The sequence below is a fragment of the Coregonus lavaretus genome (assembly GCF_964263955.1).
Source record: "Coregonus lavaretus genome assembly, chromosome: 19".
Classification (NCBI taxonomy): Eukaryota; Metazoa; Chordata; class Actinopteri; order Salmoniformes; family Salmonidae; genus Coregonus; species Coregonus lavaretus.
In genome coordinates, this window is record NC_140006.1 from 4,683,737 (window position 1) to 4,709,475 (window position 25,739).

Below are 25,739 nucleotides of genomic sequence, written 5' to 3' on the forward strand. Positions count from 1 at the left end.
CGGATTTGGCCTAAAACATGATTTTGGACAATGTTCATGGAACTCAGCTTAAAACGTACTTGCAGACTTGAAAACCTTTGCCTATTGTAGAGCGCACCTGTACTTCCAGTGCTGAACGAAAACCCATGATTTTGGACCCTGTTTTTATGCGAAATAGCTAAAAGAAATGTTTCACGTTTGTTACACTCAAACAGTGTCTCCTGTCATATGCTGAACTGGTCGCATTGTGGATTTGGCCTAAAACATGATTTTGGACAATGCTCATGGAACTCAGCTTAAAACGTACTTGCAGACTTGAAAACCCTTGCCTATTGTACAGCGTGCCTGTCCTTCCAGTGCTGAACGAAAACCCATGATTTTGGACCCTGTTTTCATGCGAAATGGCTAAAAGAAATGTTTCACGTTTGTTACACTCAAACAGTGTCTCCTGTCATATGCTGAACTGGTCGCATTGCGGATTTGGCCTAAAACATGATTTTGGACAATGTTCATGGAACTCAGCTTAAAACGTACTTGCAGACTTGAAAACCCTTGCCTATTGTACAGCGCGCCTGTACTTCCAGTGCTGAACTAAAACCAATGATTTTGGACCCTGTTTTCATGCGAAATGGCTAAAATAATTGTTTCACGTTTGTTACACTCAAACAGTGTCTCCTGTCATATGCTGAACTGGTCGCATTGTGGATTTTGCCTAAAACATGATTTTAGAAAATATTCATTGAAAAAAGCATCTAAAAAAATCACATTTGAAAACTCTTGTATGTTGTATTCTACATATGTCCTTCTAGTGCTGAACGTTAAAAAAATATTTTAGACCCTTTTCATGCAAAATGTATAATAAATATTTTTCTCTTTTGTTATAAAGAACTTTGTATCCCTTCATATGCCGAACTAGTTGCATTGTGGATTTTGCCTAAAACATGATTTTAGAAAATGTTAATGGAAAAAAACATATTTTTTTTAAATTACATTTGAAAACCCTTGTATGTTCAATTCTACATATGTCCTTCAAAAAATATTTTAGACCCTTTTCATGCAAAATGAACTCAACAAATGTGAACTCAGCTTAAAACGTACTTGCAGACTTGAAAACCTTTGCCTATTGTAGAGCGCACCTGTACTTCCAGTGCTGAACGAAAACCCATGATTTTGGACCCTGTTTTTATGCGAAATAGCTAAAAGAAATGTTTCACGTTTGTTACACTCAAACAGTGTCTCCTGTCATATGCTGAACTGGTCGCATTGTGGATTTGGCCTAAAATATGATTTTGGACAATGTTCATGGAACTCAGCTTAAAACGTACTTGCAGACTTGAAAACCCTTGCCTATTGTAGAGCGCGCCTGTCCTTCCAGTGCTGAACGAAAACCCATGATTTTGGACCCTGTTTTCATGCGAAATGGCTAAAAGAAATGTTTCACGTTTGTTACACTCAAACAGTGTCTCCTGTCATATGCTGAACTGGTCGCATTGTGGATTTGGGTTAAAACATGATTTTGGACAATGTTCATGGAACTCAGCTTAAAACGTACTTGCAGACTTGAAAACCTTTGCCTATTGTAGAGCGCACCTGTACTTCCAGTGCTGAACGAAAACCCATGATTTTGGACCCTGTTTTTATGCGAAATAGCTAAAAGAAATGTTTCACGTTTGTTACACTCAAACAGTGTCTCCTGTCATATGCTGAACTGGTCGCATTGTGGATTTGGCCTAAAACATGATTTTGGACAATGCTCATGGAACTCAGCTTAAAACGTACTTGCAGACTTGAAAACCCTTGCCTATTGTACAGCGCGCCTGTCCTTCCAGTGCTGAACGAAAACCCATGATTTTGGACCCTGTTTTCATGCGAAATGGCTAAAAGAAATGTTTCACATTTGTTACACTCAAACAGTGTCTCCTGTCATATGCTGAACTGGTCGCATTGTGGATTTGGCCTAAAACATGATTTTGGACAATGTTCATGGAACTCAGCTTAAAACGTACTTGCAGACTTGAAAACCCTTGCCTATTGTAGAGCGCGCCTGTCCTTCCAGTGCTGAACGAAAACCCATGATTTTGGACCCTGTTTTCATGCGAAATGTCTAAAATAATTGTTTCACGTTTGTTACACTCAAACAGTGTCTCCTGTCATATGCTGAACTGGTCGCATTGTGGATTTGGGTTAAAACATGATTTTGGACAATGTTCATGGAACTCAGCTTAAAACGTACTTGCAGACTTGAAAACCTTTGCCTATTGTAGAGCGCACCTGTACTTCCAGTGCTGAACGAAAACCCATGATTTTGGACCCTGTTTTTATGCGAAATAGCTAAAAGAAATGTTTCACGTTTGTTACACTCAAACAGTGTCTCCTGTCATATGCTGAACTGGTCGCATTGTGGATTTGGCCTAAAACATGATTTTGGACAATGCGCATGGAACTCAGCTTAAAACGTACTTGCAGACTTGAAAACCCTTGCCTATTGTACAGCGCGCCTGTACTTCCAGTGCTGAACGAAAACCAATGATTTTGGACCCTGTGTTCATGCGAAATGGCTAAAATAATTGTTTCACGTTTGTTACACTCACACAGTGTCTCCTGTCATATGCTGAACTGGTCGCATTGTGGATTTGGCCTAAAATATGATTTTGGACAATGTTCATGGAACTCAGCTTAAAACTTACTTGCAGACTTGAAAACCCTTGCCTATTGTAGAGGGCGCCTGTCCTTCCAGTGCTGAACGAAAACCCATGATTTTGGACCCTGTTTTCATGCGAAATGGCTAAAAGAAATGTTTCACGTTTGTTACACTCAAACAGTGTCTCCTGTCATATGCTGAACTGGTCGCATTGTGGATTTGGCCTAAAATATGATTTTGGACAATGTTCATGGAACTCAGCTTAAAACGTACTTGCAGACTTGAAAACCCTTGCCTATTGTAGAGCGCGCCTGTCCTTCCAGTGCTGAACGAAAACCCATGATTTTGGACCCTGTTTTCATGCGAAATGGCTAAAAGAAATGTTTCACGTTTGTTACACTCAAACAGTGTCTCCTGTCATATGCTGAACTGGTCTCATTGCGGAATTGGCCTAAAACATGATTTTGGACAATGTTCATGGAACTCAGCTTAAAACGTACTTGCAGACTTGAAAACCTTTGCCTATTGTAGAGCGCACCTGTACTTCCAGTGCTGAACGAAAACCCATGATTTTGGACCCTGTTTTTATGCGAAATAGCTAAAAGAAATGTTTCACGTTTGTTACACTCAAACAGTGTCTCCTGTCATATGCTGAACTGGTCGCATTGTGGATTTGGGTTAAAACATGATTTTGGACAATGTTCATGGAACTCAGCTTAAAACGTACTTGCAGACTTGAAAACCTTTGCCTATTGTAGAGCGCACCTGTACTTCCAGTGCTGAACGAAAACCCATGATTTTGGACCCTGTTTTTATGCGAAATAGCTAAAAGAAATGTTTCACGTTTGTTACACTCAAACAGTGTCTCCTGTCATATGCTGAACTGGTCGCATTGTGGATTTGGCCTAAAACATGATTTTGGACAATGCTCATGGAACTCAGCTTAAAACGTACTTGCAGACTTGAAAACCCTTGCCTATTGTACAGCGCGCCTGTCCTTCCAGTGCTGAACGAAAACCCATGATTTTGGACCCTGTTTTCATGCGAAATGGCTAAAAGAAATGTTTCACATTTGTTACACTCAAACAGTGTCTCCTGTCATATGCTGAACTGGTCGCATTGTGGATTTGGCCTAAAACATGATTTTGGACAATGTTCATGGAACTCAGCTTAAAACGTACTTGCAGACTTGAAAACCCTTGCCTATTGTAGAGCGCGCCTGTCCTTCCAGTGCTGAACGAAAACCCATGATTTTGGACCCTGTTTTCATGCGAAATGGCTAAAATAATTGTTTCACGTTTGTTACACTCAAACAGTGTCTCCTGTCATATGCTGAACTGGTCGCATTGTGGATTTGGGTTAAAACATGATTTTGGACAATGTTCATGGAACTCAGCTTAAAACGTACTTGCAGACTTGAAAACCTTTGCCTATTGTAGAGCGCACCTGTACTTCCAGTGCTGAACGAAAACCCATGATTTTGGACCCTGTTTTTATGCGAAATAGCTAAAAGAAATGTTTCACGTTTGTTACACTCAAACAGTGTCTCCTGTCATATGCTGAACTGGTCGCATTGTGGATTTGGCCTAAAACATGATTTTGGACAATGCGCATGGAACTCAGCTTAAAACGTACTTGCAGACTTGAAAACCCTTGCCTATTGTACAGCGCGCCTGTACTTCCAGTGCTGAACGAAAACCAATGATTTTGGACCCTGTGTTCATGCGAAATGGCTAAAATAATTGTTTCACGTTTGTTACACTCAAACAGTGTCTCCTGTCATATGCTGAACTGGTCGCATTGTGGATTTGGCCTAAAATATGATTTTGGACAATGTTCATGGAACTCAGCTTAAAACTTACTTGCAGACTTGAAAACCCTTCCCTATTGTAGAGGGCGCCTGTCCTTCCAGTGCTGAACGAAAACCCATGATTTTGGACCCTGTTTTCATGCGAAATGGCTAAAAGAAATGTTTCACGTTTGTTACACTCAAACAGTGTCTCCTGTCATATGCTGAACTGGTCGCATTGTGGATTTGGCCTAAAATATGATTTTGGACAATGTTCATGGAACTCAGCTTAAAACGTACTTGCAGACTTGAAAACCTTTGCCTATTGTAGAGCGCACCTGTACTTCCAGTGCTGAACGAAAACCCATGATTTTGGACCCTGTTTTTATGCGAAATAGCTAAAAGAAATGTTTCACGTTTGTTACACTCAAACAGTGTCTCCTGTCATATGCTGAACTGGTCGCATTGTGGATTTGGGTTAAAACATGATTTTGGACAATGTTCATGGAACTCAGCTTAAAACGTACTTGCAGACTTGAAAACCTTTGCCTATTGTAGAGCGCACCTGTACTTCCAGTGCTGAACGAAAACCCATGATTTTGGACCCTGTTTTTATGCGAAATAGCTAAAAGAAATGTTTCACGTTTGTTACACTCAAACAGTGTCTCCTGTCATATGCTGAACTGGTCGCATTGTGGATTTGGACTAAAACATGATTTTGGACAATGCGCATGGAACTCAGCTTAAAACGTACTTGCAGACTTGAAAACCCTTGCCTATTGTACAGCTCGCCTGTACTTCCAGTGCTGAACGAAAACCAATGATTTTGGACCCTGTGTTCATGCGAAATGGCTAAAATAATTGTTTCACGTTTGTTACACTCAAACAGTGTCTCCTGTCATATGCTGAACTGGTCGCATTGTGGATTTGGCCTAAAATATGATTTTGGACAATGTTCATGGAACTCAGCTTAAAACTTACTTGCAGACTTGAAAACCCTTGCCTATTGTAGAGGGCGCCTGTCCTTCCAGTGCTGAACGAAAACCCATGATTTTGGACCCTGTTTTCATGCGAAATGGCTAAAAGAAATGTTTCACGTTTGTTACACTCAAACAGTGTCTCCTGTCATATGCTGAACTGGTCGCATTGTGGATTTGGCCTAAAATATGATTTTGGACAATGTTCATGGAACTCAGCTTAAAACGTACTTGCAGACTTGAAAACCCTTGCCTATTGTAGAGCGCGCCTGTCCTTCCAGTGCTGAACGAAAACCCATGATTTTGGACCCTGTTTTCATGCGAAATGGCTAAAAGGAATGTTTCACGTTTGTTACACTCAAACAGTGTCTCCTGTCATATGCTGAACTGGTCGCATTGCGGATTTGGCCTAAAACATGATTTTGGACAATGTTCATGGAACTCAGCTTAAAACGTACTTGCAGACTTGAAAACCCTTGCCTATTGTACAGCGCGCCTGTACTTCCAGTGCTGAACTAAAACCAATGATTTTGGACCCTGTTTTCATGCGAAATGGCTAAAATAATTGTTTCACGTTTGTTACACTCAAACAGTGTCTCCTGTCATATGCTGAACTGGTCGCATTGTGGATTTTGCCTAAAACATGATTTTAGAAAATATTCATTGAAAAAAGCATCTAAAAAAATCACATTTGAAAACTCTTGTATGTTGTATTCTACATATGTCCTTCTAGTGCTGAACGTTAAAAAAATATTTTAGACCCTTTTCATGCAAAATGTATAATAAATATTTTTCTCTTTTGTTATAAAGAACTTTGTATCCCTTCATATGCCGAACTAGTTGCATTGTGGATTTTGCCTAAAATATGATTTTAGAAAATGTTAATGGAAAAAACATTTTTTTTTTAAATTACATTTGAAAACCCTTGTATGTTCAATTCTACATATGTCCTTCAAAAAATATTTTAGACCCTTTTCATGCAAAATGTATAATAAATATTTTTATCTTTTGTTACACTCAAACAGTGTCTCCTGTCATATGCTGAACTGGTCGCATTGCGGATTTGGCCTAAAATATGATTTTGGACAATGTTCATGGAACTCAGCTTAAAACGTACTTGCAGACTTGAAAACCCTTGCCTATTATACAGCGCGCCTGTACTTCCAGTGCTGAACTAAAACCAATGATTTTGGACCCTGTGTTCATGCGAAATGGCTAAAATAATTGTTTCACGTTTGTTACACTCAAACAGTGTCTCCTGTCATATGCTGAACTGGTCGCATTGTGGATTTGGCCTAAAATATGATTTTGGACAATGTTCATGGAACTCAGCTTAAAACTTACTTGCAGACTTGAAAACCCTTGCCTACTGTAGAGCGCGCCTGTCCTTCCAGTGCTGAACGAAAACCCATGATTTTGGACCCTGTTTTCATGCGAAATGGCTAAAAGAAATGTTTCACATTTGTTACACTCAAACAGTGTCTCCTGTCATATGCTGAACTGGTCGCATTGTGGATTTGGCCTAAAATATGATTTTGGACAATGTTCATGGAACTCAGCTTAAAACTTACTTGCAGACTTGAAAACCCTTGCCTATTGTAGAGGGCGCCTGTCCTTCCAGTGCTGAACGAAAACCCATGATTTTGGACCCTGTTTTCATGCGAAATGGCTAAAAGAAATGTTTCACGTTTGTTACACTCAAACAGTGTCTCCTGTCATATGCTGAACTGGTCGCATTGTGGATTTGGCCTAAAATATGATTTTGGACAATGTTCATGGAACTCAGCTTAAAACGTACTTGCAGACTTGAAAACCCTTGCCTATTGTAGAGCGCGCCTGTCCTTCCAGTGCTGAACGAAAACCCATGATTTTGAACCCTGTTTTCATGCGAAATGGCTAAAAGAAATGTTTCACGTTTGTTACACTCAAACAGTGTCTCCTGTCATATGCTGAACTGGTCGCATTGCGGATTTGGCCTAAAACATGATTTTGGACAATGTTCATGGAACTCAGCTTAAAACGTACTTGCAGACTTGAAAACCCTTGCCTATTGTAGAGGGCGCCTGTCCTTCCAGTGCTGAACGAAAACCCATGATTTTGGACCCTGTTTTCATGCGAAATGGCTAAAAGAAATGTTTCACGTTTGTTACACTCAAACAGTGTCTCCTGTCATATGCTGAACTGGTCGCATTGTGGATTTGGCCTAAAATATGATTTTGGACAATGTTCATGGAACTCAGCTTAAAACGTACTTGCAGACTTGAAAACCCTTGCCTATTGTAGAGCGCGCCTGTCCTTCCAGTGCTGAACGAAAACCCATGATTTTGAACCCTGTTTTCATGCGAAATGGCTAAAAGAAATGTTTCACGTTTGTTACACTCAAACAGTGTCTCCTGTCATATGCTGAACTGGTCGCATTGCGGATTTGGCCTAAAACATGATTTTGGACAATGTTCATGGAACTCAGCTTAAAACGTACTTGCAGACTTGAAAACCTTTGCCTATTGTAGAGCGCACCTGTACTTCCAGTGCTGAACGAAAACCCATGATTTTGGACCCTGTTTTTATGCGAAATAGCTAAAAGAAATGTTTCACGTTTGTTACACTCAAACAGTGTCTCCTGTCATATGCTGAACTGGTCGCATTGTGGATTTGGCCTAAAACATGATTTTGGACAATGCTCATGGAACTCAGCTTAAAACGTACTTGCAGACTTGAAAACCCTTGCCTATTGTACAGCGTGCCTGTCCTTCCAGTGCTGAACGAAAACCCATGATTTTGGACCCTGTTTTCATGCGAAATGACTAAAAGAAATGTTTCACATTTGTTACACTCAAACAGTGTCTCCTGTCATATGCTGAACTGGTCGCATTGTGGATTTGGGTTAAAACATGATTTTGGACAATGTTCATTGAACTCAGCTTAAAACATACTTGCAGACTTGAAAACCTTTGCCTATTGTAGAGCGCACCTGTACTTCCAGTGCTGAACGAAAACCCATGATTTTGGACCCTGTTTTTATGCGAAATAGCTAAAAGAAATGTTTCACGTTTGTTACACTCAAACAGTGTCTCCTGTCATATGCTGAACTGGTCGCATTGTGGATTTGGGTTAAAACATGATTTTGGACAATGTTCATGGAACTCAGCTTAAAACGTACTTGCAGACTTGAAAACCTTTGCCTATTGTAGAGCGCACCTGTACTTCCAGTGCTGAACGAAAACCCATGATTTTGGACCCTGTTTTTATGCGAAATAGCTAAAAGAAATGTTTCACGTTTGTTACACTCAAACAGTGTCTCCTGTCATATGCTGAACTGGTCGCATTGTGGATTTGGCCTAAAACATGATTTTGGACAATGCGCATGGAACTCAGCTTAAAACGTACTTGCAGACTTGAAAACCCTTGCCTATTGTACAGCGCGCCTGTACTTCCAGTGCTGAACGAAAACCAATGATTTTGGACCCTGTGTTCATGCGAAATGGCTAAAATAATTGTTTCACGTTTGTTACACTCAAACAGTGTCTCCTGTCATATGCTGAACTGGTCGCATTGTGGATTTGGCCTAAAATATGATTTTGGACAATGTTCATGGAACTCAGCTTAAAACGTACTTGCAGACTTGAAAACCCTTGCCTATTGTAGAGCGCGCCTGTCCTTCCAGTGCTGAACGAAAACCCATGATTTTGGACCCTGTTTTCATGCGAAATGGCTAAAAGAAATGTTTCACGTTTGTTACACTCAAACAGTGTCTCCTGTCATATGCTGAACTGGTCGCATTGCGGATTTGGCCTAAAACATGATTTTGGACAATGTTCATGGAACTCAGCTTAAAACGTACTTGCAGACTTGAAAACCCTTGCCTATTGTACAGCGCGCCTGTACTTCCAGTGCTGAACTAAAACCAATGATTTTGGACCCTGTTTTCATGCGAAATGGCTAAAATAATTGTTTCACGTTTGTTACACTCAAACAGTGTCTCCTGTCATATGCTGAACTGGTCGCATTGTGGAATTTGCCTAAAACATGATTTTAGAAAATATTCATTGAAAAAAGCATCTAAAAAAATCACATTTGAAAACTCTTGTATGTTGTATTCTACATATGTCTTTCTAGTGCTGAACGTTAAAAAAATATTTTAGACCCTTTTCATGCAAAATGTATAATAAATATTTTTCTCTTTTGTTATAAAGAACTTTGTATCCCTTCATATGCCGAACTAGTTGCATTGTGGATTTTGCCTAAAATATGATTTTAGAAAATGTTAATGGAAAAAACATTTTTTTTTTAAATTACATTTGAAAACCCTTGTATGTTCAATTCTACATATGTCCTTCAAAAAATATTTTAGACCCTTTTCATGCAAAATGTATAATAAATATTTTTCTCTTTTGTTACACTCAAACAGTGTCTCCTGTCATATGCTGAACTGGTCGCATTGCGGATTTGGCCTAAAATATGATTTTGGACAATGTTCATGGAACTCAGCTTAAAACGTACTTGCAGACTTGAAAACCCTTGCCTATTATACAGCGCGCCTGTACTTCCAGTGCTGAAATAAAACCAATGATTTTGGACCCTGTGTTCATGCGAAATGGCTAAAATAATTGTTTCACGTTTGTTACACTCAAACAGTGTCTCCTGTCATATGCTGAACTGGTCGCATTGTGGATTTGGCCTAAAATATGATTTTGGACAATGTTCATGGAACTCAGCTTAAAACTTACTTGCAGACTTGAAAACCCTTGCCTACTGTAGAGCGCGCCTGTCCTTCCAGTGCTGAACGAAAACCCATGATTTTGGACCCTGTTTTCATGCGAAATGGATAAAAGAAATGTTTCACATTTGTTACACTCAAACAGTGTCTCCTGTCATATGCTGAACTGGTCGCATTGTGGATTTGGCCTAAAATATGATTTTGGACAATGTTCATGGAACTCAGCTTAAAACTTACTTGCAGACTTGAAAACCCTTGCCTATTGTAGAGGGCGCCTGTCCTTCCAGTGCTGAACGAAAACCCATGATTTTGGACCCTGTTTTCATGCGAAATGGCTAAAAGAAATGTTTCACGTTTGTTACACTCAAACAGTGTCTCCTGTCATATGCTGAACTGGTCGCATTGTGGATTTGGCCTAAAATATGATTTTGGACAATGTTCATGGAACTCAGCTTAAAACGTACTTGCAGACTTGAAAACCCTTGCCTATTGTAGAGCGCGCCTGTCCTTCCAGTGCTGAACGAAAACCCATGATTTTGGACCCTGTTTTCATGCGAAATGGCTAAAAGAAATGTTTCACGTTTGTTACACTCAAACAGTGTCTCCTGTCATATGCTGAACTGGTCGCATTGTGGATTTGGCCTAAAATATGATTTTGGACAATGTTCATGGAACTCAGCTTAAAACGTACTTGCAGACTTGAAAACCCTTGCCTATTGTAGAGCGCGCCTGTCCTTCCAGTGCTGAACGAAAACCCATGATTTTGGACCCTGTTTTCATGCGAAATGGCTAAAAGAAATGTTTCACGTTTGTTACACTCAAACAGTGTCTCCTGTCATATGCTGAACTGGTCGCATTGCGGATTTGGCCTAAAACATGATTTTGGACAATGTTCATGGAACTCAGCTTAAAACGTACTTGCAGACTTGAAAACCTTTGCCTATTGTAGAGCGCACCTGTACTTCCAGCGCTGAACGAAAACCAATGATTTTGGACCCTGTGTTCATGCGAAATGGCTAAAATAATTGTTTCACGTTTGTTACACTCAAACAGTGTCTCCTGTCATATGCTGAACTGGTCGCATTGTGGATTTGGCCTAAAATATGATTTTGGACAATGTTCATGGAACTCAGCTTAAAACTTACTTGCAGACTTGAAAACCCTTGCCTATTGTAGAGGGCGCCTGTCCTTCCAGTGCTGAACGAAAACCCATGATTTTGGACCCTGTTTTCATGCGAAATGGCTAAAAGAAATGTTTCACGTTTGTTACACTCAAACAGTGTCTCCTGTCATATGCTGAACTGGTCGCATTGTGGATTTGGCCTAAAATATGATTTTGGACAATGTTCATGGAACTCAGCTTAAAACGTACTTGCAGACTTGAAAACCCTTGCCTATTGTAGAGCGCGCCTGTCCTTCCAGTGCTGAACGAAAACCCATGATTTTGGACCCTGTTTTCATGCGAAATGGCTAAAATAATTGTTTCACGTTTGTTACACTCAAACAGTGTCTCCTGTCATATGCTGAACTGGTCGCATTGTGGATTTGGGTTAAAACATGATTTTGGACAATGTTCATGGAACTCAGCTTAAAACGTACTTGCAGACTTGAAAACCTTTGCCTATTGTAGAGCGCACCTGTACTTCCAGTGCTGAACGAAAACCCATGATTTTGGACCCTGTTTTTATGCGAAATAGCTAAAAGAAATGTTTCACGTTTGTTACACTCAAACAGTGTCTCCTGTCATATGCTGAACTGGTCGCATTGTGGATTTGGCCTAAAACATGATTTTGGACAATGCTCATGGAACTCAGCTTAAAACGTACTTGCAGACTTGAAAACCCTTGCCTATTGTAGAGCGCACCTGTACTTCCAGTGCTGAACGAAAACCAATGATTTTGGACCCTGTGTTCATGCGAAATGGCTAAAATAATTGTTTCACGTTTGTTACACTCAAACAGTGTCTCCTGTCATATGCTGAACTGGTCGCATTGTGGATTTGGCCTAAAATATGATTTTGGACAATGTTCATGGAACTCAGCTTAAAACGTACTTGCAGACTTGAAAACCTTTGCCTATTGTAGAGCGCACCTGTACTTCCAGTGCTGAACGAAAACCCATGATTTTGGACCCTGTTTTTATGCGAAATAGCAAAAAGAAATGTTTCACGTTTGTTACACTCAAACAGTGTCGCCTGTCATATGCTGAACTGGTCGCATTGTGGATTTGGGTTAAAACATGATTTTGGACAATGTTCATGGAACTCAGCTTAAAACGTACTTGCAGACTTGAAAACCTTTGCCTATTGTAGAGCGCACCTGTACTTCCAGTGCTGAACGAAAACCCATGATTTTGGACCCTGTTTTTATGCGAAATAGCAAAAAGAAATGTTTCACGTTTGTTACACTCAAACAGTGTCTCCTGTCATGTGCTGAACTGGTCGCATTGTGGATTTGGGTTAAAACATGATTTTGGACAATGTTCATGGAACTCAGCTTAAAACGTACTTGCAGACTTGAAAACCCTTGCCTATTGTAGAGCGCACCTGTCCTTCCAGTGCTGAACGAAAACCCATGATTTTGGACCCTGTTTTCATGCGAAATGGCTAAAATAATTGTTTCACGTTTGTTACACTCAAACAGTGTCGCCTGTCATATGCTGAACTGGTCGCATTGTGGATTTGGGTTAAAACATGATTTTGGACAATGTTCATGGAACTCAGCTTAAAACGTACTTGCAGACTTGAAAACCTTTGCCTATTGTAGAGCGCACCTGTACTTCCAGTGCTGAACGAAAACCCATGATTTTGGACCCTGTTTTTATGCGAAATAGCAAAAAGAAATGTTTCACGTTTGTTACACTCAAACAGTGTCGCCTGTCATATGCTGAACTGGTCGCATTGTGGATTTGGGTTAAAACATGATTTTGGACAATGTTCATGGAACTCAGCTTAAAACGTACTTGCAGACTTGAAAACCTTTGCCTATTGTAGAGCGCACCTGTACTTCCAGTGCTGAACGAAAACCCATGATTTTGGACCCTGTTTTTATGCGAAATAGCAAAAAGAAATGTTTCACGTTTGTTACACTCAAACAGTGTCTCCTGTCATGTGCTGAACTGGTCGCATTGTGGATTTGGGTTAAAACATGATTTTGGACAATGTTCATGGAACTCAGCTTAAAACGTACTTGCAGACTTGAAAACCCTTGCCTATTGTAGAGCGCGCCTGTCCTTCCAGTGCTGAACGAAAACCCATGATTTTGGACCCTGTTTTCATGCGAAATGGCTAAAATAATTGTTTCACGTTTGTTACACTCAAACAGTGTCGCCTGTCATATGCTGAACTGGTCGCATTGTGGATTTGGGTTAAAACATGATTTTGGACAATGTTCATGGAACTCAGCTTAAAACTTACTTGCAGACTTGAAAACCCTTGCCTATTGTAGAGCGCGCCTGTCCTTCCAGTGCTGAACGAAAACCCATGATTTTGGACCCTGTTTTCATGCGAAATGGCTAAAATAATTGTTTCACGTTTGTTACACTCAAACAGTGTCTCCTGTCATATGCTGAACTGGTCGCATTGTGGATTTGGCCTAAAATATGATTTTGGACAATGTTCATGGAACTCAGCTTAAAACTTACTTGCAGACTTGAAAACCCTTGCCTATTGTAGAGGGCGCCTGTCCTTCCAGTGCTGAACGAAAACCCATGATTTTGGACCCTGTTTTCATGCGAAATGGCTAAAAGAAATGTTTCACGTTTGTTACACTCAAACAGTGTCTCCTGTCATATGCTGAACTGGTCGCATTGTGGATTTGGCCTAAAATATGATTTTGGACAATGTTCATGGAACTCAGCTTAAAACGTACTTGCAGACTTGAAAAACCTTGCCTATTGTAGAGCGCGCCTGTCCTTCCAGTGCTGAACGAAAACCCATGATTTTGGACCCTGTTTTCATGCGAAATGGCTAAAAGAAATGTTTCACGTTTATTACACTCAAACAGTGTCTCCTGTCATATGCTGAACTGGTCGCATTGTGGATTTGGCCTAAAATATGATTTTGGACAATGTTCATGGAACTCAGCTTAAAACGTACTTGCAGACTTGAAAACCCTTGCCTATTGTAGAGCGCGCCTGTCCTTCCAGTGCTGAACGAAAACCCATGATTTTGGACCCTGTTTTCATGCGAAATGGCTAAAAGAAATGTTTCACGTTTGTTACACTCAAACAGTGTCTCCTGTCATATGCTGAACTGGTCGCATTGTGGATTTGGCCTAAAATATGATTTTGGACAATGTTCATGGAACTCAGCTTAAAACGTACTTGCAGACTTGAAAACCTTTGCCTATTGTAGAGCGCACCTGTACTTCCAGTGCTGAACGAAAACCCATGATTTTGGACCCTGTTTTTATGCGAAATAGCAAAAAGAAATGTTTCACGTTTGTTACACTCAAACAGTGTCGCCTGTCATATGCTGAACTGGTCGCATTGTGGATTTGGGTTAAAACATGATTTTGGACAATGTTCATGGAACTCAGCTTAAAACGTACTTGCAGACTTGAAAACCTTTGCCTATTGTAGAGCGCACCTGTACTTCCAGTGCTGAACGAAAACCCATGATTTTGGACCCTGTTTTTATGCGAAATAGCAAAAAGAAATGTTTCACGTTTGTTACACTCAAACAGTGTCTCCTGTCATGTGCTGAACTGGTCGCATTGTGGATTTGGGTTAAAACATGATTTTGGACAATGTTCATGGAACTCAGCTTAAAACGTACTTGCAGACTTGAAAACCCTTGCCTATTGTAGAGCGCACCTGTCCTTCCAGTGCTGAACGAAAACCCATGATTTTGGACCCTGTTTTCATGCGAAATGGCTAAAATAATTGTTTCACGTTTGTTACACTCAAACAGTGTCGCCTGTCATATGCTGAACTGGTCGCATTGTGGATTTGGGTTAAAACATGATTTTGGACAATGTTCATGGAACTCAGCTTAAAACGTACTTGCAGACTTGAAAACCTTTGCCTATTGTAGAGCGCACCTGTACTTCCAGTGCTGAACGAAAACCCATGATTTTGGACCCTGTTTTTATGCGAAATAGCTAAAAGAAATGTTTCACGTTTGTTACACTCAAACAGTGTCTCCTGTCATATGCTGAACTGGTCGCATTGTGGATTTGGGTTAAAACATGATTTTGGACAATGTTCATGGAACTCAGCTTAAAACGTACTTGCAGACTTGAAAACCTTTGCCTATTGTAGAGCGCACCTGTACTTCCAGTGCTGAACGAAAACCCATGATTTTGGACCCTGTTTTTATGCGAAATAGCTAAAAGAAATGTTTCACGTTTGTTACACTCAAACAGTGTCTCCTGTCATATGCTGAACTGGTCGCATTGTGGATTTGGCCTAAAACATGATTTTGGACAATGCTCATGGAACTCAGCTTAAAACGTACTTGCAGACTTGAAAACCCTTGCCTATTGTACAGCGCACCTGTACTTCCAGTGCTGAACGAAAACCAATGATATTGGACCCTGTGTTCATGCGAAATGGCTAAAATAATTGTTTCACGTTTGTTACACTCAAACAGTGTCTCCTGTCATATGCTGAACTGGTCGCATTGTGGATTTGGGTTAAAACATGATTTTGGACAATGTTCATGGAACTCAGCTTAAAACGTACTTGCAGACTTGAAAACCTTTGCCTATTGTAGAGCGCACCTGTACTTCCAGTGCTGAACGAAAACCCATGATTTTGGACCCTGTTTTTATGCGAAATAGCTAAAAGAAATGTTTCACGTTTGTTACACTCAAACAGTGTCTCCTGTCATATGCTGAACTGGTCGCATTGTGGATTTGGCCTAAAACATGATTTTGGACAATGCTCATGGAACTCAGCTTAAAACGTACTTGCAGACTTGAAAACCCTTGCCTATTGTACAGCGCGCCTGTACTTCCAGTGCTGAACGAAAACCCATGATTTTGGACCCTGTTTTCATGCGAAATGGCTAAAAGAAATGTTTCACATTTGTTACACTCAAACAGTGTCTCCTGTAATATGCTGAACTGGTCGCATTGTGGATTTGGGTTAAAACATGATTTTGGACAATGTTCATGGAACTCAGCTTAAAACGTACTTGCAGACTTGAAAACCTTTGCCTATTGTAGAGCGCACCTGTACTTCCAGTGCTGAACGAAAACCCATGATTTTGGACCCTGTTTTTATGCGAAATAGCTAAAAGAAATGTTTCACGTTTGTTACACTCAAACAGTGTCTCCTGTCATATGCTGAACTGGTCGCATTGTGGATTTGGCCTAAAACATGATTTTGGACAATGTTCATGGAACTCAGCTTAAAACGTACTTGCAGACTTGAAAACCCTTGCCTATTGTAGAGCGCGCCTGTCCTTCCAGTGCTGAACGAAAACCCATGATTTTGGACCCTGTTTTCATGCGAAATGGCTAAAAGAAATGTTTCACGTTTGTTACACTCAAACAGTGTCTCCTGTCATATGCTGAACTGGTCGCATTGCGGATTTGGCCTAAAACATGATTTTGGACAATGTTCATGGAACTCAGCTTAAAACGTACTTGCAGACTTGAAAACCCTTGCCTATTGTACAGCGCGCCTGTACTTCCAGTGCTGAACTAAAACCAATGATTTTGGACCCTGTTTTCATGCGAAATGGCTAAAATAATTGTTTCACGTTTGTTACACTCAAACAGTGTCTCCTGTCATATGCTGAACTGGTCGCATTGTGGATTTTGCCTAAAACATGATTTTAGAAAATATTCATTGAAAAAAGCATCTAAAAAAATCACATTTGAAAACTCTTGTATGTTGTATTCTACATATGTCCTTCTAGTGCTGAACGTTAAAAAAATATTTTAGACCCTTTTCATGCAAAATGTATAATAAATATTTTTCTCTTTTGTTATAAAGAACTTTGTATCCCTTCATATGCCGAACTAGTTGCATTGTGGATTTTGCCTAAAACATGATTTTAGAAAATGTTAATGGAAAAAAACATTTTTTTTTAAAATTACATTTGAAAACCCTTGTATGTTCAATTCTACATATGTCCTTCAAAAAATATTTTAGACCCTTTTCATGCAAAATGAACTCAACAAATGTGAACTCAGCTTAAAACGTACTTGCAGACTTGAAAACCTTTGCCTGTTGTAGAGCGCACCTGTACTTCCAGTGCTGAACGAAAACCCATGATTTTGGACCCTGTTTTTATGCGAAATAGCTAAAAGAAATGTTTCACGTTTGTTACACTCAAACAGTGTCTCCTGTCATATGCTGAACTGGTCGCATTGTGGATTTGGCCTAAAACATGATTTTGGACAATGCTCATGGAACTCAGCTTAAAACGTACTTGCAGACTTGAAAACCCTTGCCTATTGTACAGCGCGCCTGTACTTCCAGTGCTGAACGAAAACCCATGATTTTGGACCCTGTTTTCATGCGAAATGGCTAAAAGAAATGTTTCACATTTGTTACACTCAAACAGTGTCTCCTGTCATATGCTGAACTGGTCGCATTGTGGATTTGGGTTAAAACATGATTTTGGACAATGTTCATGGAACTCAGCTTAAAACGTACTTGCAGACTTGAAAACCTTTGCCTATTGTAGAGCGCACCTGTACTTCCAGTGCTGAACGAAAACCCATGATTTTGGACCCTGTTTTTATGCGAAATAGCTAAAAGAAATGTTTCACGTTTGTTACACTCAAACAGTGTCTCCTGTCATATGCTGAACTGGTCGCATTGTGGATTTGGCCTAAAACATGATTTTGGACAATGTTCATGGAACTCAGCTTAAAACGTACTTGCAGACTTGAAAACCCTTGCCTATTGTAGAGCGCGCCTGTCCTTCCAGTGCTGAACGAAAACCCATGATTTTGGACCCTGTTTTCATGCGAAATGGCTAAAATAATTGTTTCACGTTTGTTACACTCAAACAGTGTCTCCTGTCATATGCTGAACTGGTCGCATTGTGGATTTGGGTTAAAACATGATTTTGGACAATGTTAATGGAACTCAGCTTAAAACGTACTTGCAGACTTGAAAACCTTTGCCTATTGTAGAGCGCACCTGTACTTCCAGTGCTGAACGAAAACCCATGATTTTGGACCCTGTTTTTATGCGAAATAGCTAAAAGAAATGTTTCACGTTTGTTACACTCAAACAGTGTCTCCTGTCATATGCTGAACTGGTCGCATTGTGGATTTGGCCTAAAACATGATTTTGGACAATGCTCATGGAATTCAGCTTAAAACGTACTTGCAGACTTGAAAACCCTTGCCTATTGTACAGCGCGCCTGTCCTTCCAGTGCTGAACGAAAACCAATGATTTTGGACCCTGTGTTCATGCGAAATGGCTAAAATAATTGTTTCACGTTTGTTACACTCAAACAGTGTCTCCTGTCATATGCTGAACTGGTCGCATTGTGGATTTGGGTTAAAACATGATTTTGGACAATGTTCATGGAACTCAGCTTAAAACGTACTTGCAGACTTGAAAACCTTTGCCTATTGTAGAGCGCACCTGTACTTCCAGTGCTGAACGAAAACCCATGATTTTGGACCCTGTTTTTATGCGAAATAGCTAAAAGAAATGTTTCACGTTTGTTACACTCAAACAGTGTCTCCTGTCATATGCTGAACTGGTCGCATTGTGGATTTGGCCTAAAACATGATTTTGGACAATGCTCATGGAACTCAGCTTAAAACGTACTTGCAGACTTGAAAACCCTTGCCTATTGTACAGCGCGCCTGTACTTCCAGTGCTGAACGAAAACCCATGATTTTGGACCCTGTTTTCATGCGAAATGGCTAAAAGAAATGTTTCACATTTGTTACACTCAAACAGTGTCTCCTGTAATATGCTGAACTGGTCGCATTGTGGATTTGGGTTAAAACATGATTTTGGACAATGTTCATGGAACTCAGCTTAAAACGTACTTGCAGACTTGAAAACCTTTGCCTATTGTAGAGCGCACCTGTACTTCCAGTGCTGAACGAAAACCCATGATTTTGGACCCTGTTTTTATGCGAAATAGCTAAAAGAAATGTTTCACGTTTGTTACACTCAAACAGTGTCTCCTGTCATATGCTGAACTGGTCGCATTGTGGATTTGGCCTAAAACATGATTTTGGACAATGTTCATGGAACTCAGCTTAAAACGTACTTGCAGACTTGAAAACCCTTGCCTATTGTAGAGCGCGCCTGTCCTTCCAGTGCTGAACGAAAACCCATGATTTTGGACCCTGTTTTCATGCGAAATGGCTAAAAGAAATGTTTCACGTTTGTTACACTCAAACAGTGTCTCCTGTCATATGCTGAACTGGTCGCATTGTGGATTTTGCCTAAAACATGATTTTAGAAAATATTCATTGAAAAAAGCATCTAAAAAAATCACATTTGAAAACTCTTGTATGTTGTATTCTACATATGTCCTTCTAGTGCTGAACGTTAAAAAAATATTTTAGACCCTTTTCATGCAAAATGTATAATAAATATTTTTCTCTTTTGTTATAAAGAACTTTGTATCCCTTCATATGCCGAACTAGTTGCATTGTGGATTTTGCCTAAAACATGATTTTAGAAAATGTTAATGGAAAAAAACATTTTTTTTTAAAATTACATTTGAAAACCCTTGTATGTTCAATTCTACATATGTCCTTCAAAAAATATTTTAGACCCTTTTCATGCAAAATGAACTCAACAAATGTGAACTCAGCTTAAAACGTACTTGCAGACTTGAAAACCTTTGCCTGTTGTAGAGCGCACCTGTACTTCCAGTGCTGAACGAAAACCCATGATTTTGGACCCTGTTTTTATGCGAAATAGCTAAAAGAAATGTTTCACGTTTGTTACACTCAAACAGTGTCTCCTGTCATATGCTGAACTGGTCGCATTGTGGATTTGGGTTAAAACATGATTTTGGACAATGTTCATGGAACTCAGCTTAAAACGTACTTGCAGACTTGAAAACCTTTGCCTATTGTAGAGCGCACCTGTACTTCCAGTGCTGAACGAAAACCCATGATTTTGGACCCTGTTTTTATGCGAAATAGCTAAAAGAAATGTTTCACGTTTGTTACACTCAAACAGTGTCTCCTGTCATATGCTGAACTGGTCGCATTGTGGATTTGGCCTAAAACATGATTTTGGACAATGCTCATGGAACTCAGCTTAAAACGTACTTGCAGACTTGAAAACCCTTGCCTATTGTACAGCGCACCTGTACTTCCAGTGCTGAACGAAAACCAATGATATTGGACCCTGTGTTCATGCGAAATGGCTAAAATAATTGTTTCACGTTTGTTACACTCAAACAGTGTCTCCTGTCATATGCTGAACTGGTCGCATTGTGGATTTGGGTTAAAACATGATTTTGGACAATGTTCATGGAACTCAGCTTAAAACGTACTTGCAGACTTGAAAACCTTTGCCTATTGTAGAGCGCACCTGTACTTCCAGTGCTGAACGAAAACCCATGATTTTGGACCCTGTTTTTATGCGAAATAGCTAAAAGAAATGTTTCACGTTTGTTACACTCAAACAGTGTCTCCTGTCATATGCTGAACTGGTCGCATTGTGGATTTGGCCTAAAACATGATTTTGGACAATGCTCATGGAACTCAGCTTAAAACGTACTTGCAGACTTGAAAACCCTTGCCTATTGTACAGCGCGCCTGTACTTCCAGTGCTGAACGAAAACCCATGATTTTGGACCCTGTTTTCATGCGAAATGGCTAAAAGAAATGTTTCACATTTGTTACACTCAAACAGTGTCTCCTGTAATATGCTGAACTGGTCGCATTGTGGATTTGGGTTAAAACATGATTTTGGACAATGTTCATGGAACTCAGCTTAAAACGTACTTGCAGACTTGAAAACCTTTGCCTATTGTAGAGCGCACCTGTACTTCCAGTGCTGAACGAAAACCCATGATTTTGGACCCTGTTTTTATGCGAAATAGCTAAAAGAAATGTTTCACGTTTGTTACACTCAAACAGTGTCTCCTGTCATATGCTGAACTGGTCGCATTGTGGATTTGGCCTAAAACATGATTTTGGACAATGTTCATGGAACTCAGCTTAAAACGTACTTGCAGACTTGAAAACCCTTGCCTATTGTACAGCGCGCCTGTACTTCCAGTGCTGTACTAAAACCAATGATTTTGGACCCTGTTTTCATGCGAAATGGCTAAAATAATTGTTTCACGTTTGTTACACTCAAACAGTGTCTCCTGTCATATGCTGAACTGGTCGCATTGTGGATTTGGGTTAAAACATGATTTTGGACAATGTTCATGGAACTCAGCTTAAAACGTACTTGCAGACTTGAAAACCTTTGCCTATTGTAGAGCGCACCTGTACTTCCAGTGCTGAACGAAAACCCATGATTTTGGACCCTGTTTTTATGCGAAATAGCTAAAAGAAATGTTTCACGTTTGTTACACTCAAACAGTGTCTCCTGTCATATGCTGAACTGGTCGCATTGTGGATTTGGCCTAAAACATGATTTTGGACAATGTTCATGGAACTCAGCTTAAAACGTACTTGCAGACTTGAAAACCCTTGCCTATTGTAGAGCGCGCCTGTCCTTCCAGTGCTGAACGAAAACCCATGATTTTGGACCCTGTTTTCATGCGAAATGGCTAAAAGAAATGTTTCACGTTTGTTACACTCAAACAGTGTCTCCTGTCATATGCTGAACTGGTCGCATTGCGGATTTGGCCTAAAACATGATTTTGGACAATGTTCATGGAACTCAGCTTAAAACGTACTTGCAGACTTGAAAACCCTTGCCTATTGTACAGCGCGCCTGTACTTCCAGTGCTGTACTAAAACCAATGATTTTGGACCCTGTTTTCATGCGAAATGGCTAAAATAATTGTTTCACGTTTGTTACACTCAAACAGTGTCTCCTGTCATATGCTGAACTGGTCGCATTGTGGATTTTGCCTAAAACATGATTTTAGAAAATATTCATTGAAAAAAGCATCTAAAAAAATCACATTTGAAAACTCTTGTATGTTGTATTCTACATATGTCCTTCTAGTGCTGAACGTTAAAAAAATATTTTAGACCCTTTTCATGCAAAATGTATAATAAATATTTTTCTCTTTTGTTATAAAGAACTTTGTATCCCTTCATATGCCGAACTAGTTGCATTGTGGATTTTGCCTAAAACATGATTTTAGAAAATGTTAATGGAAAAAAACATTTTTTTTTTAAATTACATTTGAAAACCCTTGTATGTTCAATTCTACATATGTCCTTCAAAAAATATTTTAGACCCTTTTCATGCAAAATGAACTCAACAAATGTGAACTCAGCTTAAAACGTACTTGCAGACTTGAAAACCTTTGCCTGTTGTAGAGCGCACCTGTACTTCCAGTGCTGAACGAAAACCCATGATTTTGGACCCTGTTTTTATGCGAAATAGCTAAAAGAAATGTTTCACGTTTGTTACACTCAAACAGTGTCTCCTGTCATATGCTGAACTGGTCGCATTGTGGATTTGGCCTAAAACATGATTTTGGACAATGCTCATGGAACTCAGCTTAAAACGTACTTGCAGACTTGAAAACCCTTGCCTATTGTACAGCGCGCCTGTACTTCCAGTGCTGAACGAAAACCCATGATTTTGGACCCTGTTTTCATGCGAAATGGCTAAAAGAAATGTTTCACATTTGTTACACTCAAACAGTGTCTCCTGTCATATGCTGAACTGGTCGCATTGTGGATTTGGGTTAAAACATGATTTTGGACAATGTTCATGGAACTCAGCTTAAAACGTACTTGCAGACTTGAAAACCTTTGCCTATTGTAGAGCGCACCTGTACTTCCAGTGCTGAACGAAAACCCATGATTTTGGACCCTGTTTTTATGCGAAATAGCTAAAAGAAATGTTTCACGTTTGTTACACTCAAACAGTGTCTCCTGTCATATGCTGAACTGGTCGCATTGTGGATTTGGCCTAAAACATGATTTTGGACAATGTTCATGGAACTCAGCTTAAAACGTACTTGCAGACTTGAAAACCCTTGCCTATTGTAGAGCGCGCCTGTCCTTCCAGTGCTGAACGAAAACCCATGATTTTGGACCCTGTTTTCATGCGAAATGGCTAAAATAATTGTTTCACGTTTGTTACACTCAAACAGTGTCTCCTGTCATATGCTGAACTGGTCGCATTGTGGATTTGGGTTAAAACATGATTTTGGACAATGTTAATGGAACTCAGCTTAAAACGTACTTGCAGACTTGAAAACCTTTGCCTATTGTAGAGCGCACCTGTACTTCCAGTGCTGAACGAAAACCCATGATTTTGGACCCTGTTTTTATGCGAAATAGCTAAAAGAAATGTTTCACGTTTGTTACACTCAAACAGTGTCTCCTGTCATATGCTGAACTGGTCGCATTGTGGATTTGGCCTAAAACATGATTTTGGACAATGCTCATGGAATTCAGCTTAAAACGTACTTGCAGACTTGAAAACCCTTGCCTATTGTACAGCGCGCCTGTCCTTCCAGTGCTGAACGAAAACCAATGATTTTGGACCCTGTGTTCATGCGAAATGGCTAAAATAATTGTTTCACGTTTGTTACACTCAAACAGTGTCTCCTGTCATATGCTGAACTGGTCGCATTGTGGATTTGGGTTAAAACATGATTTTGGACAATGTTCATGGAACTCAGCTTAAAACGTACTTGCAGACTTGAAAACCTTTGCCTATTGTAGAGCGCACCTGTACTTCCAGTGCTGAACGAAAACCCATGATTTTGGACCCTGTTTTTATGCGAAATAGCTAAAAGAAATGTTTCACGTTTGTTACACTCAAACAGTGTCTCCTGTCATATGCTGAACTGGTCGCATTGTGGATTTGGCCTAAAACATGATTTTGGACAATGCTCATGGAACTCAGCTTAAAACGTACTTGCAGACTTGAAAACCCTTGCCTATTGTACAGCGCGCCTGTACTTCCAGTGCTGAACGAAAACCCATGATTTTGGACCCTGTTTTCATGCGAAATGGCTAAAAGAAATGTTTCACATTTGTTACACTCAAACAGTGTCTCCTGTAATATGCTGAACTGGTCGCATTGTGGATTTGGGTTAAAACATGATTTTGGACAATGTTCATGGAACTCAGCTTAAAACGTACTTGCAGACTTGAAAACCTTTGCCTATTGTAGAGCGCACCTGTACTTCCAGTGCTGAACGAAAACCCATGATTTTGGACCCTGTTTTTATGCGAAATAGCTAAAAGAAATGTTTCACGTTTGTTACACTCAAACAGTGTCTCCTGTCATATGCTGAACTGGTCGCATTGTGGATTTGGCCTAAAACATGATTTTGGACAATGTTCATGGAACTCAGCTTAAAACGTACTTGCAGACTTGAAAACCCTTGCCTATTGTAGAGCGCGCCTGTCCTTCCAGTGCTGAACGAAAACCCATGATTTTGGACCCTGTTTTCATGCGAAATGGCTAAAAGAAATGTTTCACGTTTGTTACACTCAAACAGTGTCTCCTGTCATATGCTGAACTGGTCGCATTGTGGATTTTGCCTAAAACATGATTTTAGAAAATATTCATTGAAAAAAGCATCTAAAAAAATCACATTTGAAAACTCTTGTATGTTGTATTCTACATATGTCCTTCTAGTGCTGAACGTTAAAAAAATATTTTAGACCCTTTTCATGCAAAATGTATAATAAATATTTTTCTCTTTTGTTATAAAGAACTTTGTATCCCTTCATATGCCGAACTAGTTGCATTGTGGATTTTGCCTAAAACATGATTTTAGAAAATGTTAATGGAAAAAAACATTTTTTTTTAAAATTACATTTGAAAACCCTTGTATGTTCAATTCTACATATGTCCTTCAAAAAATATTTTAGACCCTTTTCATGCAAAATGAACTCAACAAATGTGAACTCAGCTTAAAACGTACTTGCAGACTTGAAAACCTTTGCCTGTTGTAGAGCGCACCTGTACTTCCAGTGCTGAACGAAAACCCATGATTTTGGACCCTGTTTTTATGCGAAATAGCTAAAAGAAATGTTTCACGTTTGTTACACTCAAACAGTGTCTCCTGTCATATGCTGAACTGGTCGCATTGTGGATTTGGCCTAAAACATGATTTTGGACAATGCTCATGGAACTCAGCTTAAAACGTACTTGCAGACTTGAAAACCCTTGCCTATTGTACAGCGCGCCTGTACTTCCAGTGCTGAACGAAAACCCATGATTTTGGACCCTGTTTTCATGCGAAATGGCTAAAAGAAATGTTTCACATTTGTTACACTCAAACAGTGTCTCCTGTCATATGCTGAACTGGTCGCATTGTGGATTTGGGTTAAAACATGATTTTGGACAATGTTCATGTAACTCAGCTTAAAACGTACTTGCAGACTTGAAAACCCTTGCCTATTGTAGAGCGCACCTGTACTTCCAGTGCTGAACGAAAACCCATGATTTTGGACCCTGTTTTTATGCGAAATAGCTAAAAGAAATGTTTCACGTTTGTTACACTCAAACAGTGTCTCCTGTCATATGCTGAACTGGTCGCATTGTGGATTTGGCCTAAAACATGATTTTGGACAATGCTC